At 35.6% G+C, this 14,295-nt stretch overlaps 1 long non-coding RNA gene across 1 annotated transcript; it reads right to left on the reverse strand.

Moving 5' to 3' along the window:
• Positions 1 to 2,624: 2,624 nt before the first annotated feature.
• On the reverse strand, positions 2,625 to 9,609 carry LOC135219613 (uncharacterized). The gene is made up of 3 exons (XR_010315470.1): positions 9,456 to 9,609; positions 2,982 to 3,074; positions 2,625 to 2,760 (listed from the first exon to the last, which is right to left on the reverse strand). It is a non-coding gene; the product is annotated as an uncharacterized LOC135219613 (long non-coding RNA).
• Between the last annotated feature and the right edge of the window lie 4,686 nt (positions 9,610 to 14,295).

Raw genomic sequence — 14,295 nt, forward strand, 5'->3', positions numbered from 1 at the left:
AGGCCCCACTGTATTCTGTACATGGAGGCTGTGTTCAAGCTCTCCACTGTTTTCTTTCTTCGGATTTCCATTTGTGGGGAAAAAGTAGTCTACTCCACTGTCTATACTGCCAGAAAAGCTTCTCTCATCCAGTCTTTAATTTTTAATTGTTTTCCATGTTTTTCTGAGCATTTAATCTTATTATCCTACAACACTTCTATTCTACAAAAGTTCTAAACTGGACTTGAAATATTTTGACCCTGTGATCATGAAAGTATTGTACAAAATAAAGCAGTCCCAACAAATTAAGTGTACCTGAGAGAACACGGAAAACCTGTAATTCCGGAGCACACACGTTGACAAGGCCGAGAAGGAGCAGTAGCAGCCATAATATTAGCCAAACACACACACACTAAACAAAAGCGAAACAGGCAATGAACCGGGTAAAAGCCGAGAGAGGTTAACCACGACTCTTGCCCAGGCGGTTAAAGAAAGACCGATGTGGTGGCGTAGGTGAGTGGTCCTTGACCACTCTTCACCCAATCTACACATGCATTGCCAGATATCACAAGATTCCCTGCTTTCACCTGTTTTTTAACCAGATCCAGCTGGGCACTAGAAATTATCCTATTCTATCCAATCCTATTGTTAAGGCCAAAAGTTTGTTCGTGTATGAACAACTAGACAATATTCAACCTGTTACCTGTGCTATGGTAAATTTTTAAGGCTTACAGTGTTCAGAGCAAATTAAAGCCATCCCAGATTTATGTAAAAAATGGTCTCAGCCAATCATCTCAAATTTTCAGTCACTTTAAAATGTAGCTCCAATTTCTTTATACATGCCTATTTGCTAATAGAAATGGGATATTCTTGCTACTAGTACCCAGGCAATCTTGCTTGCTTTATCAAGGCTATTGCTAGTGCCAAAAGGAGTGGAAGCTCAATCCTTGCATTTCCCACTGGAGACACCAATCCTTAACAAAACTTCCTTCCCTCCTGTAAATTAAAGAAAATAATGCTAATAGTATGACACTTACAGGGCATTGCCAAGGTAAAGGAACAACAGGAACCAACCTCCACAGCCAGATTGTTGTTGTTCTATTCTTGAGACCACTTTCATATGGGTTCAACTGAAACTTCCAGGTGACTGTACTAAAGCTTTACTGAGTAAGAGAAAGGTCTTGTATGCATGGTTGCCTGACCTATGAAGTCAATTACATACTACAGCAAGATCATGTCTCCATGGCTCTTATTGATAACCAAAACAGCTATGTTTTGGCAGTTTCAGTTGTAACAATTCATCTTACTAAATACCCTTGGTTAGTTTTTCAGTATACATACCATCCTGTATTAACCACTGCTGTTATCAGTTTTGTATGACTACAATACCAACTATCCATGACTTAGTGATGGAAGGCTATTAATTTAATAAGTGTTCTTACTGACTATCTTCACTGGGACTATTTCTAGAAACTCCTTACACATGACACTGCTGTTTAAAGAACATCAATTACTCGAAGTTTCTAATGTTCTGAATCATGAAGTAAAAATCTGATCAAAACAGTTGAAGTAAAAATCTGATCAAAACAGTTTGACAAGAGAAAGAATAACTTGTTACTTTACAAATAAAAAGAAATAACTTGTTACTTTATATATAAAAAAAACAGTCTGTTGTTTACACCTGGATTTGTCAATCAAGGCAATTACTGTACTCTTACATTTTTACGTGATATTTACCCAATACTTAATACACTTTACAAGAACACCAAAAATGTAACCTTTTAAGTACGTATAATTCCTGAACACAATTTGTTAAGTTTTTCAATTGACACATATTTGTTATATCCCAACCATTATGTACTTCATTTATAACTTCTGATGCTGTATAATAAAAAAAATTTAATTGAATTCCATTCACTAGTTTCTGAAAATAATTTTTCTTCTTCATTAAAGAGTAAAAGGAAAAATTGATTCTTTTTTTTTTGTTCTTCAAAACAGGAACGTGGGAAGATGAATTTTGTGTGAAAATACTTTCCATTATGAAATTACTCTGAAATTTTGTAAAGATAAAAAAAAATTCATGTGCCTACTCTTCTGTAGCGCATGGTGGTTGTCAGGACCATGCAGCAAGTTTACAAAATTGTCTATAAATGCATCTAAGAATTTTTATTAAGCTACAGTAGCACAGTATATATCTCTTTAGACAAACTGTCCCAGGTTATTCTTAACCAACATTTTATTTTCTAGACCTTGCTTTTTTCATCACGGCCCTTAATACTTATAAAGCATTATCCAATATGCTGCACTGAACTAGCTTTGCTGCAGGTCACTGTATGTAACTTGTATACCATTAGTGAATACGTACTGTTACAATAGTGCTACATAGAGTTATTTTACATCACTAAACTTTCATTTTTAATTTATCCAAAGTTCATAGAATTTTTAAAAAAAGATAAATTTATCTAATTTCCAACAATAGCACAATGGCTTTATATTTTGCAAATTACAGTCTTAGGTGACAACTGCCAAAATGCCTTAAAACATGTTTTTGATTAACATGCAAGGCAGAATTTACTCTGCAACCACTGGTGAAATTCATCATTTGCATGACAAAACCTTACAAATACGTATTATGAAAAGACTGCTTTACTTAACACATTTAATTTTATCTACACGCAAATTTGTACCCACACAATGAAAATACAATATCTACTTTTTAGATGGCTTCACTACATTGTAAAGGATGATGAGCCCAAGAACACCGTAAGTTGCTTTAGCAATCTGAAAAGGATATAAAATACATGCAATAAGGTGTGAAAAATCAAATGAAAAGTATGCAATTTCAGATAACTGGACACTACTACACTGATTTTAAAATCCATGAATATCATCATTGGTTCCCCCATTCCAAAAGTAACATAATTACCAACAAAACCAGAACTATGACAGAGTTTGGTATCCAAGTCAAAATAACAATAAATCACTTCATTAAAACTACTTACATTTGCTCTTCCGCTGATTGTAGAAGCATTGAAGTAGCGGGCCATGCCCTTGAACTGAGAGGGGTCAACACCAGCATCGCCAGCCATTGTACTCTGAAAAATGAGAGGTAACTTTACAGTCATCCCAATAAGAGAATGTAATTATAAAATTCCATAAACATTAAAAGTCGTACATTATTGTTTAAACAAATACCACTGAGATAGAACTAGGAGGTACCTCCAACCCTCCTTAAAGAATATCCTAGGAGCAATTCTAAGGGGAAGAAAATACATGTCCACTAGCCCCTTGACAGTCAGGATCTGAATTTTTGTTTCTTTTTAATAATTTCCAGTACTCTGTGAAGCTTGGATGAGGGAAGGTGCCCCTCCTGGCTAGGATAGGATCCAGCACCTTAAGTTAGGTACAGTAGGATGCATCCCTGTGGTTGGCTTTTTGACATCTTTGCTTTTTATGAAGGGGCAGTAGTGTTCCTTAGGGGTGATCTGGGGATGGCAAAGGACCTCCCAGCCATATATATAAGGAAATATTCCCCTAGGTCATGATAGCTCAAGGCAGAGGCAGCATCTGGAGTCAAAAAGTGAACATGACGGATCAGATGATAGTTAAGTAGTTTTTGGGTCATGATGGAATGCAGCCAGATAGTTAAGCAGATTTTGAGTCATGGTGGAACACAGCCAACTTTTCATGCCCAAGTGCACTGAATGATTCTCATTAACTTGGAGAGACCAAAAGAAGTCTCGGCAAACATTCAACCTGTGGAAACTTTCTTTGAACTTCCGGCACCATTTTTGGCGTTTGTCGACTGCATATATTGTAAACAATGGGATACGTCAGTTAAGATTCAAATGAACAATTAATCTGACCACAAACCTAAAGAAAAATTACATAATCTATTCCTTTATTATTTTAATATTTTATACTTGTGTTGAGTGTATTTTCTACAATATACTAATGGCCTCATTTTCAGTATCTGTTATATAAAACATGGAGGAAAAAAGTAGGGGATATGTCCCAACTGTCCGCCCTGCAGATGATGCCCATGGATCAAGGTAAAGTTTGGTAAAGTCAAGGCATGACACCATAAGTTAGCCAAAGGTTATTCACTAAAGGTTGTTTTAGTTAGGTCATACCTCATATATGCACAAGTTGCCAGATGCCACAGATTCCTTGCTTTACAATCTCCAAAGGTTTGTTGGGTATGAAAAATACAAATTGATTAGAAATTTGTCATTAAATCCAAAAATTCCCTCAGGAGTTAAATTTGTCAGCAGACACCATGTTAGGGAGCAAAATTTTTTTCTGACACTCCATCTTGGCAGTCAGACAGAAAGGTTGACTATGGGTCAGGGTGTAGGTCTATGAATCACATCAATCAGACATATTCTGATTGGTTAGAAGTATTTAATCCATGGCCCTAGGGATAAGATTGCATAGAAATTATATTTCCCCAGATCAGGTCAGGGAGACATAAGATGGCAGCCTTAGGAAGCATGGGGCGAGAGGAATGCCAAAATACAACCGTCTTCAGAAGTACAGGAGAGCATTGCTGCATGGTACCATTCACATTAACTGGGTAGGGTAAAGCACCACTGTGTGGACATTGATCCATCAAACTGTCACTTTTTTTCACTCGATACCTAATAGGTGAAACAACAATGCAATTCAATATTTAAGCATACCATTTAAAAGATTGAAGTTTCGACAATAAAATTAAATATATGAAACTGCCATACGAAGTTAGATAAGCACGTGAAGTCTTTGTAAAATAAATGTTCAAGGCAGTTTTTAAATCCATTATGGCGTGGTATCGTCGCATGCACAATCCAGGGATATACACTTACATAAACGTCCTTCCCAGCCTTCCCATGCTCATATGAATAATATTTGCGTATATATGTAACGCTTACTGATATTACTCAAGATTGTAGTTGTAATCAGCACAATAAAACAACATTTTGTTGCCTATACTAATCAGTGAAAGTATGAGACTTTTTATTCCCGGGGTCATGTTTTGAACTGAAATGCATTTTTACCTTGTAATCTGTAGTTTTATCCTGACTCCCACCACAAATGAAACTCCACAGTGCATATTTGATTGCAATTTTACACATTTTGTTCTTAATTCACTCCAAATTTAACTTAAAATAAGTGTTTGTTTATAGCAAAGCCATGGCAGGAATAATTTTGTACATCTGGCAGCCAGAATCCATGAGTTGAGCAGACAACAGGTTAGTGAATTATGACAAAAATTTTTTACTTTTTTTGCTAGCACTTTTCATTTATTCAAGTCTATATTATTATTATTTTGACTTTTTAAAAAATTGTTAATTATTCTATGGCTTCCACGCTGGTTGGGTTATGACTGGCATCTAATTCAGGATACTGGAACTGCTATTTATTTTTTGGGAAAGTGGCCACACAGCGGTACAGGTGTCCGCCTGTCTGCACAGTGGTGCTTCACCCTACTTGGCAGAAAAATTTAAGTTCCACAGAAAAAATTTGTTGATTAGCAAATAGGCACAATCTGGTCAGGTAAGTTACTTTTATTCTATGCAATTCATCATTTAGAATTATTGTTATTGAGCTGTTAGCACATCCCACAGATATACAAAAATCCATTACCCATATTTTATTGTATCTATGCTATCTACTCATTCATTTAGAGATTGGTATTTCTATACTATAAGCATTCCGCATCGTTCGTCCCCAAGAATACTTAAGCCACCAGGAACTGGGACGTCAAAATGTATTTCGCCATGTTTAGTACGAGCCCCTGGGGGTTAATTACAGTAATCCAAATAAATAGGGGGAAACACCGCAGTCGATCCATTGTCATCGTATGGCTCAGCCTTATTCACTTGATATTTAATTGGTGAAACAAGAATACTACTACATCTTTTAGCATACCATTCAAAAGATTGAAGTTTCGTCAACATAATGTGATACAAACTAAAATAAGCACGTGAGGTCTTCGTAAAATATGTTGTCAGGGCAGTTTTTAAATCAAATATGACGGCAACCGCATGACTTGCCATTCATAACCACAGCCAAGCCACCATCTTTCCCAGCCTTCCCAGCACTCACTTGAATAATGTTAGCGTATATATTTCGTTAATTGATCTTACTCAAGATTGCAGTTGTAATCAGCACAATAAAACAACATTTTGTTGCCTATATTAGTTTAAGTATGAAACTTTTTATTCCCAGGGTCATGGTTTGAACTGAAATTCATTTTTACCTTGTAATCAGTGGTTTTATCCTCACTGCCATCACAACTGAAACTCCACAGTGCTTATTTGAGTGTAATTATACACATTTGGGTCTTAATTCACTCCAAATTGCACTTGAACTACGCTGCGGTTTCTGGTTTGTAAGCGCTCACTCCACAAACACAGTTACGGGCAGCACACGAGTACACAGTTTATGAGGTGCAAAGCTTTCTTCCCTTAATTGTTTACTTTACTCTTTATTTAGTTTAACATTATTTTGCTACTTCAAAACGTGTATTTAATTCATGTCTATTATCCTTTTTTTGCTACCAAATTAACCCCGAAAAATTAAAGATATTTCTGAAGAACATATGAGCAGACAACAACAACAACATGAGTCCTTGCCAATCTAGTGGAGCTTCACACATACGCCGTGCATTTACAAACTATTTCCATTAATTCTAGTTGTCATAGTAATGCAGTAATGATAAAATTGCTATAATATGTATATATACTACAAATAGATACTCTAATTTCACTTATTTCCCCGGTTTTGTGTAAGTCTCTCTCTCTCTCTCTCTCTCTCTCTCTCTCTCTCTCTCTCTCTCTCTCTCTCTCTCTCTCCATTCGGTATGTGTTGATCCTCCAAACTGGGTATAAGACTTACACAAAACATGGAAATTGGTGAAATTAGGCTATGTATTGGAAGTATATAGTATACATAAATATTAAAGTAATTTTATCATTATTGCATTACTATGACAACTAGAATTCATGGAAACACTTTATAATAATGCATCGGCGTATGTGTTTAGCTCCACTAATGTGGCAACGATGATTTTGCCATTCTTAACATGCAAACATTAAAGGTTACATTTATTTCTGGCATACAGTTATTAAAGAAAATCAAAATACTAATATAGACTGAAATCAATGAAAAGTGCTAGCAAAAACAAAAAAGCAAAAAAAAAATATATAATCCAGTTATCTGTAGTCGTTCCTCTATGGTTTTCGGCAGCCAGATGTACGAAAACGTTAGAAACATTTGATTGTATCTACTTTAGAAATATCTGTAATTTTTTGGGGTAATTTGGTTGCAAAAATGGGATAATATACATGAATTAAATTAAAATTTTTAAATAAAGTAAATTTAAACTAAATATCCAGTAAAGTAAACAATTTAGGGAATAAAACTTTGCAGTTTCGTCGTCTGCTGTTCGTAACTGTGTTTGTGGCGTGCGCGCTTAGGAACCAGCAACAGCAACGGGTTTAAAGTGCAATGTGGAGTGAACCGAGACCAAAATGTGTATAATAACATCAAAAAAGCACTGTGGAGTTTCAGTTGTGATGGCAGTAAGAATAAAAACTACCGATTACAAGGTACGAATGAATTCAGTTCAAACCATGACCCCGGGAATAAAAAGTTTCATACTTTCAGTAATATACGCAACAAAATGTTTTATTGTGCTAATTACAACTGCAATCTTGAGTAAGATCAATAAACGTTACATACATACGCTAACATTGTTCAAATGAGTGCTGGGAAAGATGATTTTCGTCACTGTTCAAAACCGGTACATCCCACGGTAGCCGCCATATTGGATTTCAAAACTGCCTTGAAAAAATATTTTACGAAGAGCGTCACATGCTTATTTTAGTTCATATGGGGCTTTCATATATCACATTATGTTGACGAAACTTTAATCTTTTGAATGGTATGCTTGGAGTTGTAATTGTATTCTTGTTTCACCATTTAAATATCGTGAATAAGACCTGTCCACCGTCATAAGGGTTGGTAGTCGCTAGTGTTTTACCCTATATATGCACATTTCGATTATAACAATTACATGAATACCTGATAATCTGCATGAATAACTGGTAAACTTTCTGCAAGAAAGTTGAGTAAAGCAATTATTTACAATAGGTACGAAAGCCAAGATGTCGTGACGTCATAATACAGGACTTAAACGAATGTTCTAATTCCAAAAAATAATTACTTACTATATTTGAGTCAGAATCGAGTTACTTTTTCAATAACGAATATTTTCAAATTAATCATCATAAATATGTAAAATATAGATGTTTTATATACTATTTATTTAAAAAATTATCCAAGTGCAAACTTCGTCGTTGTCTTCTACCAAAACAGTTTTTTACTAACAAACAGACTGTTAGGGACCGTGTTCCGATTGTTGTGATGAAAGTGCCCCAGCGTCTACGGGTACAAGTGGTGTGCGGATTTATCACAGGAAATGGGAAGTTTATTGACACAAGCGACTCCGTAAACATCGAGATGGCATTAATCTTCTAAATATTTAGAGTTGTAAGTAAAAATGTTGAACGCGTTTTGGTGAGATTTGGACTGCCTTGTACCACCATTTCACTACCCTCCGTTTAAATCTTAAAATTTGGCCTTAGTTTCTAACTATGGAGAAAATACTTACTTCGAAAGGAGAGTAGAGGTCTTTAGCTCCATTACTCACCAACAACTAGTCGTGACTGATGCCCATCTCCGATGTCAGGACGAGTTATAATGTACTTTCTTTGGGGTTGTACACGATCGTACATGGTCCACCCCTGTACCATGTGGTTTTTTACCCTAGAAACTAGCCTACCTTACTAGGAATAGGCCATTACAATCTTTACATACACTACTTCAACAGGGCATCTACAGCAGGTCTGGGGTTCAACTTTACAAAAGTTGCGCGGCCCGATTCCCACTAGCACCGACTGGGAAAGGTTACCAATTTTGGGGGGGTTTTGACACCTAGGTAGCTCAGGGCACAGTGCTGTAAGTTTAGTTAGGTATGTAGGATCTAGTTAGGTCAGGACCTAGCTTTAGGCAGCTGGGTAATACCTAGGTAACTACCGAAAAAATACCCGATGCGGAGTCGCCCCACAGGTAGGTAGCCTTACCTACCTACCCTAGGTACGACATAGCTAGGTATACCTAAGTATTAGTAAATTATTGCTACACAATAACGGTATTGCTCCCCGCATACCTAACCTATAAAAGAATAGGTATAAAAAAGATAGTCTGCCCAATTCGGTTAGCCTTGTCAGATGGTCAAAGGGAACTGCCCCGCAATCTGACCTAGCCTAAGGTAGGCCGGAAAGTAGCTAATTCACTTTACCTAGGTACTAAAGGCGACTATTATTCAACACGACCACGACGGTTCAATTGTAACTAAACCCTTATTGTGACTTTATACTATAATAGTAGAAAAAGGGTAACGCGAAATACAATTAAGTATATGAACATACTTGCGAGAAGTTGGTCGTCTGCGGGAATCAGCTGTAAGAAATAACAATCATGGACGTAACCTTATGTAACAGCCGCAGTTCATTGGTCGGTTAGACTAGACGAACCAATAGAATCACGCCTTCCAACCCCCCTAGGAAAATGCCGGCGACATACATATTGGTTCTTTTTTCATTCACTCTGCAATATAGTATTATATTTATATAATGAATGTGTTATCTCTAAATGTCTTAAAAATTATGATGGAAAATTATTAAATTAATTATATTTTCATTATTTTTCATGCAATAACTTACGCAGTGAAATCATTTTCGGCATCCGTAATTAAGAAAAACTGTCAACACAGGCTATGCTGAGCGAAACTACGAGTTTCATATAAACATAGCATTATATAAAAGTCTAAAGACTTTCACCCGACGATGTTCTAATGCAAACTAGCTAATATTCATGTGTAGAAAAATTATCTATCAAAAAATACAAATTACGAACAAATTTTCAAGCCACGGAGATGGTGATGATGATGATGACGATAAATGCTGTTGCTGTTGTTGTTGATAGGTCTAATTGCTTTGGTCGCTCACCGGGGACCTGCGTAATTTGCAGAGCAGGTGGTCCAAAATTCTGCAAATTGTGATACAAGCCAGATACCAGCGAAAATTTGGCATGATCATACCCAGGGAGCTACTTGTCATGCCTAATTGGTCATTACTTTGTAAATTCAAGGTCACGTTTCATTCATAAAAGAAACATGCATTGTTCACACGCAAACAACTATATATTTCGATATATAGCGTGGAATTCTGATTAATAGTGCATATTCCGTTTAAACACGTTGGCACTTACACCAACTGTCTACATTCACCAGTGATAAGATTAAAGTTTGTTAATCAAAATATATAGGTTTCGTTTGTAGGGCCCATAGCGTAGGTTCCTCGTATGGGGTTATATATATATAGATAACGATCATATATATATTAGGGAATCCAAATATAGATATATATAATATTATATATATATTAGATAATAGATATAAATATATATATATATATATATAATTTTTATAATATATAATAATATATATATAATATATATATATTATTACATTTTAGATATACTTTCACTTTCACAATTGTTCTGTGCATTACTACAATTTATAAAGAACTAATTTAAACTGCCACGGTATCTATAACAATGGTACTTTATTTCATGAAAAGTTGCAAGCTTTCTAGGACTGATTTCTGAATATTTAAAATATCACCGCTAGATACCATCCATTTTTAATTAGTCCAGATACTAATATATATATATATATATATGTATATATATATATATATATATATATCTGTATATATATATATATATCTATATATATATATATATATATATATGTGTGTGTGTGTGTGTGTGTGTGTGTGTGTGTGTGTGTATAAATATATATATATATATATATATATGATATATATAGTATATATATATATATATATATATATCTATATAAACTACACCAGGATTTTACATAATTGTGGATTGTATTCTCATCTTGGGGGTCATTATCTTTATGATATTTACAGCCTTTTGTTTAAGTTATTACGGTAATCCCTACCGGCGTTTTACTAAACACGCCCCAAAGGTGGATATGTACAGGGTTAAAACCCTTGGGGAGCATTACGGATATGAGGCCCACAATTCATACAAGAAAATGAGCTTTCCTTAATACGTACTGATCCCCAAGGGTTTTAACCCAGTATATATGCACCTTTGCGGCGTGTTTAGTCAAACGCCGGTGGGGATTACCGTAATAACTTAAACAAAAGACTGTAAATATCATAAAGATAATGACCCCCCAAGATGAGGATACAATCCACAATGATGTAAAATCCTTCTGTAGTTTAAAAATATGTTTCTTGTACAGGAACTTATAGCTTTCGACCATCACCTGTGGTCTAGTTCACTAAAATGTGATATATCACTTCAAGGAACTGACATGTAGGAGCACAAGCATATTTTTTTTAGTTCTGTCCTCGTCCTTTCCAGAATTCGTCTTGATCTTCGTGGGGGAATGTTTCTGCATGTCAACTGCTTGTTCTATGCTGGTTTGGTGATTTGTTGGAGAAATGACCTGTGTGGAGTAAACAAGAGAGGAAACAGACTTAGATGTTGGTTAATTTACTATCCAGGAAATATCCCTTTGAGTAAAGCAGAGCATTAGAAAGGAACGCGCGGTCACATGATGTCTCTCTTACTAATATTAAATGTCCCACACTATAGCTTGATCTGATGATTATGAATTACGTCTCTAACAACTGGATCACACAAGTGTCAAGTATTTCCAGCACCTGGCTTTCATTATTCTCGACATTCTGCAAATAATCATTTCTTGCAATCAGTTTAATTACTTACGAGAGCTTCATTTGTCTCTTCAATCGATGCATTGCATATTATTTTGAATGAAAGCTTCTTCACATTTTTTTCATGGCTTCCTTGTCAGTATCACAAATCATGCGCACAGCATCTCTCTCTCTCTCTCTCTCTCTCTCTCTCTCTCTCTCTCTCTCTCTCTCTCTCTCTCTGTAACACACTGCTCGTCTGCAGACTCAACAACAGTCAGCATATTCTGCTATCTAAGCTCTATTCTCCTCGCTTCCGTATACGAAGAATTTGATTCGTCGAGACCGAATAGGGCTACCCCTCTCATCTTCCCGATGACCTCATCTTAAACTTTCATCCTCCTTTGCGGATTTCTGATTAATTGTCCACCGTAGTGTCAGTCACTGTTTATTTTGCTACGTTCCCCACTCATTTTTCAAATTATCTATCAGCACTTTCAAATCATGAACGCACACATAGGAGATCTCATTTACTTTTTGTTGGCTTGCATGTTTCACTCCGTCAAGACTGGCAAATTTCTTGCGTGTCCAAACCCCAGCCCTTTTACCATTCTTTGCAAACAATTACAAAGCACCGATTATTAAAGGATAGGAACTAACGACGAACAAGTTACACCACCTTAATTCCCCATGTCTACAACTTAAAAAATAGTTAAAGCTAGCAGTTTCAGTTCTTACAACTAAATGTTTGTTTGTAGCAGATGTTATTGTGTACGTAAATGTTCCCGAAAATAGCTTTGCTGAAATTACAACTTTCCGACTTGTAACTAATGAATGATCCTCAAACTACCAGTTTCAGGTTTTAGAAAAGCATATAGTACTACATTTTCTGGAGATTATGTTTTACTTTGAATAATTCAAAACTAAAATAATTCTTCAGGTTATTACAGAAAATTAAGACTATCAAACTATTCTCCATAATTCAGTCTAATTGTTATCTCATTTTGTTGTGGTTAATAAAATTCTAAAGGTCCACACTAGGCCTCATACTCTCTTACCATGGCACAAGACCAGCTTAATCTAAATCACCAACAGCCTATCACAAATTTGATTGGAAAATCATTCCATTCATGTCTTGCAAAGAAAAAAATCAAGTTTGAGGGAAATATACAGATTTTTTTAAAAGATATCTCATAATCTATTAGTTCTCGTCACATTTGTTTAAGGGACCGTTTTTTCACGGTTGCATAAGACAATTGCTTAGTCAACAATTACCGGAGTTCTTTGTTTAGCCATGTCGGGTTGAGAAGTAGATAATCACGTGAGCAATTTACTTGTTTGTTATCTACATCTCATTTTCAGTCTATTTGTTTGCGCCGGCAACATTCCCCGGAAGTGAACAAAAACAGAATAGACCGAACAGAGAGAGAGAGAGAGAGAGAGAGAGAGAGAGAGAGAGAGAGAGAGAGAGAGAGAGAGAGAGAGAGAGAGAGAGAGAGCAGTAGTAAAGACATTATAAGACATTATGTTATCATTCGGAGCGTCAGATGGGAACGAAATTGCTTTTGTTCGAAACTCGGTCTTTCCGGCCCGGGGTTGGAAGAGAGGAAATCGACAGCAAACAATTTTGTCTAAGGCAAGAGATTCCACCATATAGCTACCATGCAATCTGCTGTAATTACCATTATTTTTGGAAGGTGATGCGTTGCAGCCCGTGACACAGGTTGGGTTTATGTAAGTGCGAAAAGTACAGTCCTAACACACACACTCACACCACACACACACACACACACACACACACACACAACACACACACACACACACATATATATATATATATATATATATATATATATATATATATATATATTATTATTCATTATATTTAAATAATAATATCTCTATGTATGTAACCGGCGTAGTGTGGGGTTGTGTATTCTCGTGATCATTATTTACTACAGCGGTTCCGTAGGCTTTTTTTAAAATAGTGTTTTAAACAGAACTGTTATATAATACAACAAAGTATTTCGATACTTAAGGAAAAACTGGAAACTCTCTTGAATTGAGACAAGTAAAAAAAAAAAAAAAATCTTACCAGACGGTCGATGACCCAGGTGATTGTGTACGATAAGAATATTAGTGAATATACCGCCAAAATTGAATATTCTTCTGACAGTACATCGGAAGCAGTAATTTCGTTTTCAGTTATTCTAATCTTGCTGAAGTTATGTATTAGACGGAACTCGGTGTAAATTCATTTATGAATAATTGTGATAAATGGTGAAAAATTAAAACAAGCGTTATTACGAAACAAGTTATGTAAAGATTTACGATTGGGCTTTATAACACATAACATACAAGAAGAGTACATATAAGGGTCTTTACAAAATAAACCCAACTTCCCAAGGTACTAGTGTTTTTGTCAGAATTGATGAATAAAGGGTTCAATGAAGATAAATAATAGAGAAGAAGAAGCTTCAATGTTGGGAGGTGCCGTTAACAAGGACCCCGCATT

Source organism: Macrobrachium nipponense, chromosome 1 (genome assembly GCF_015104395.2).
Source record: "Macrobrachium nipponense isolate FS-2020 chromosome 1, ASM1510439v2, whole genome shotgun sequence".
Taxonomy (NCBI): domain Eukaryota; kingdom Metazoa; phylum Arthropoda; class Malacostraca; order Decapoda; family Palaemonidae; genus Macrobrachium; species Macrobrachium nipponense.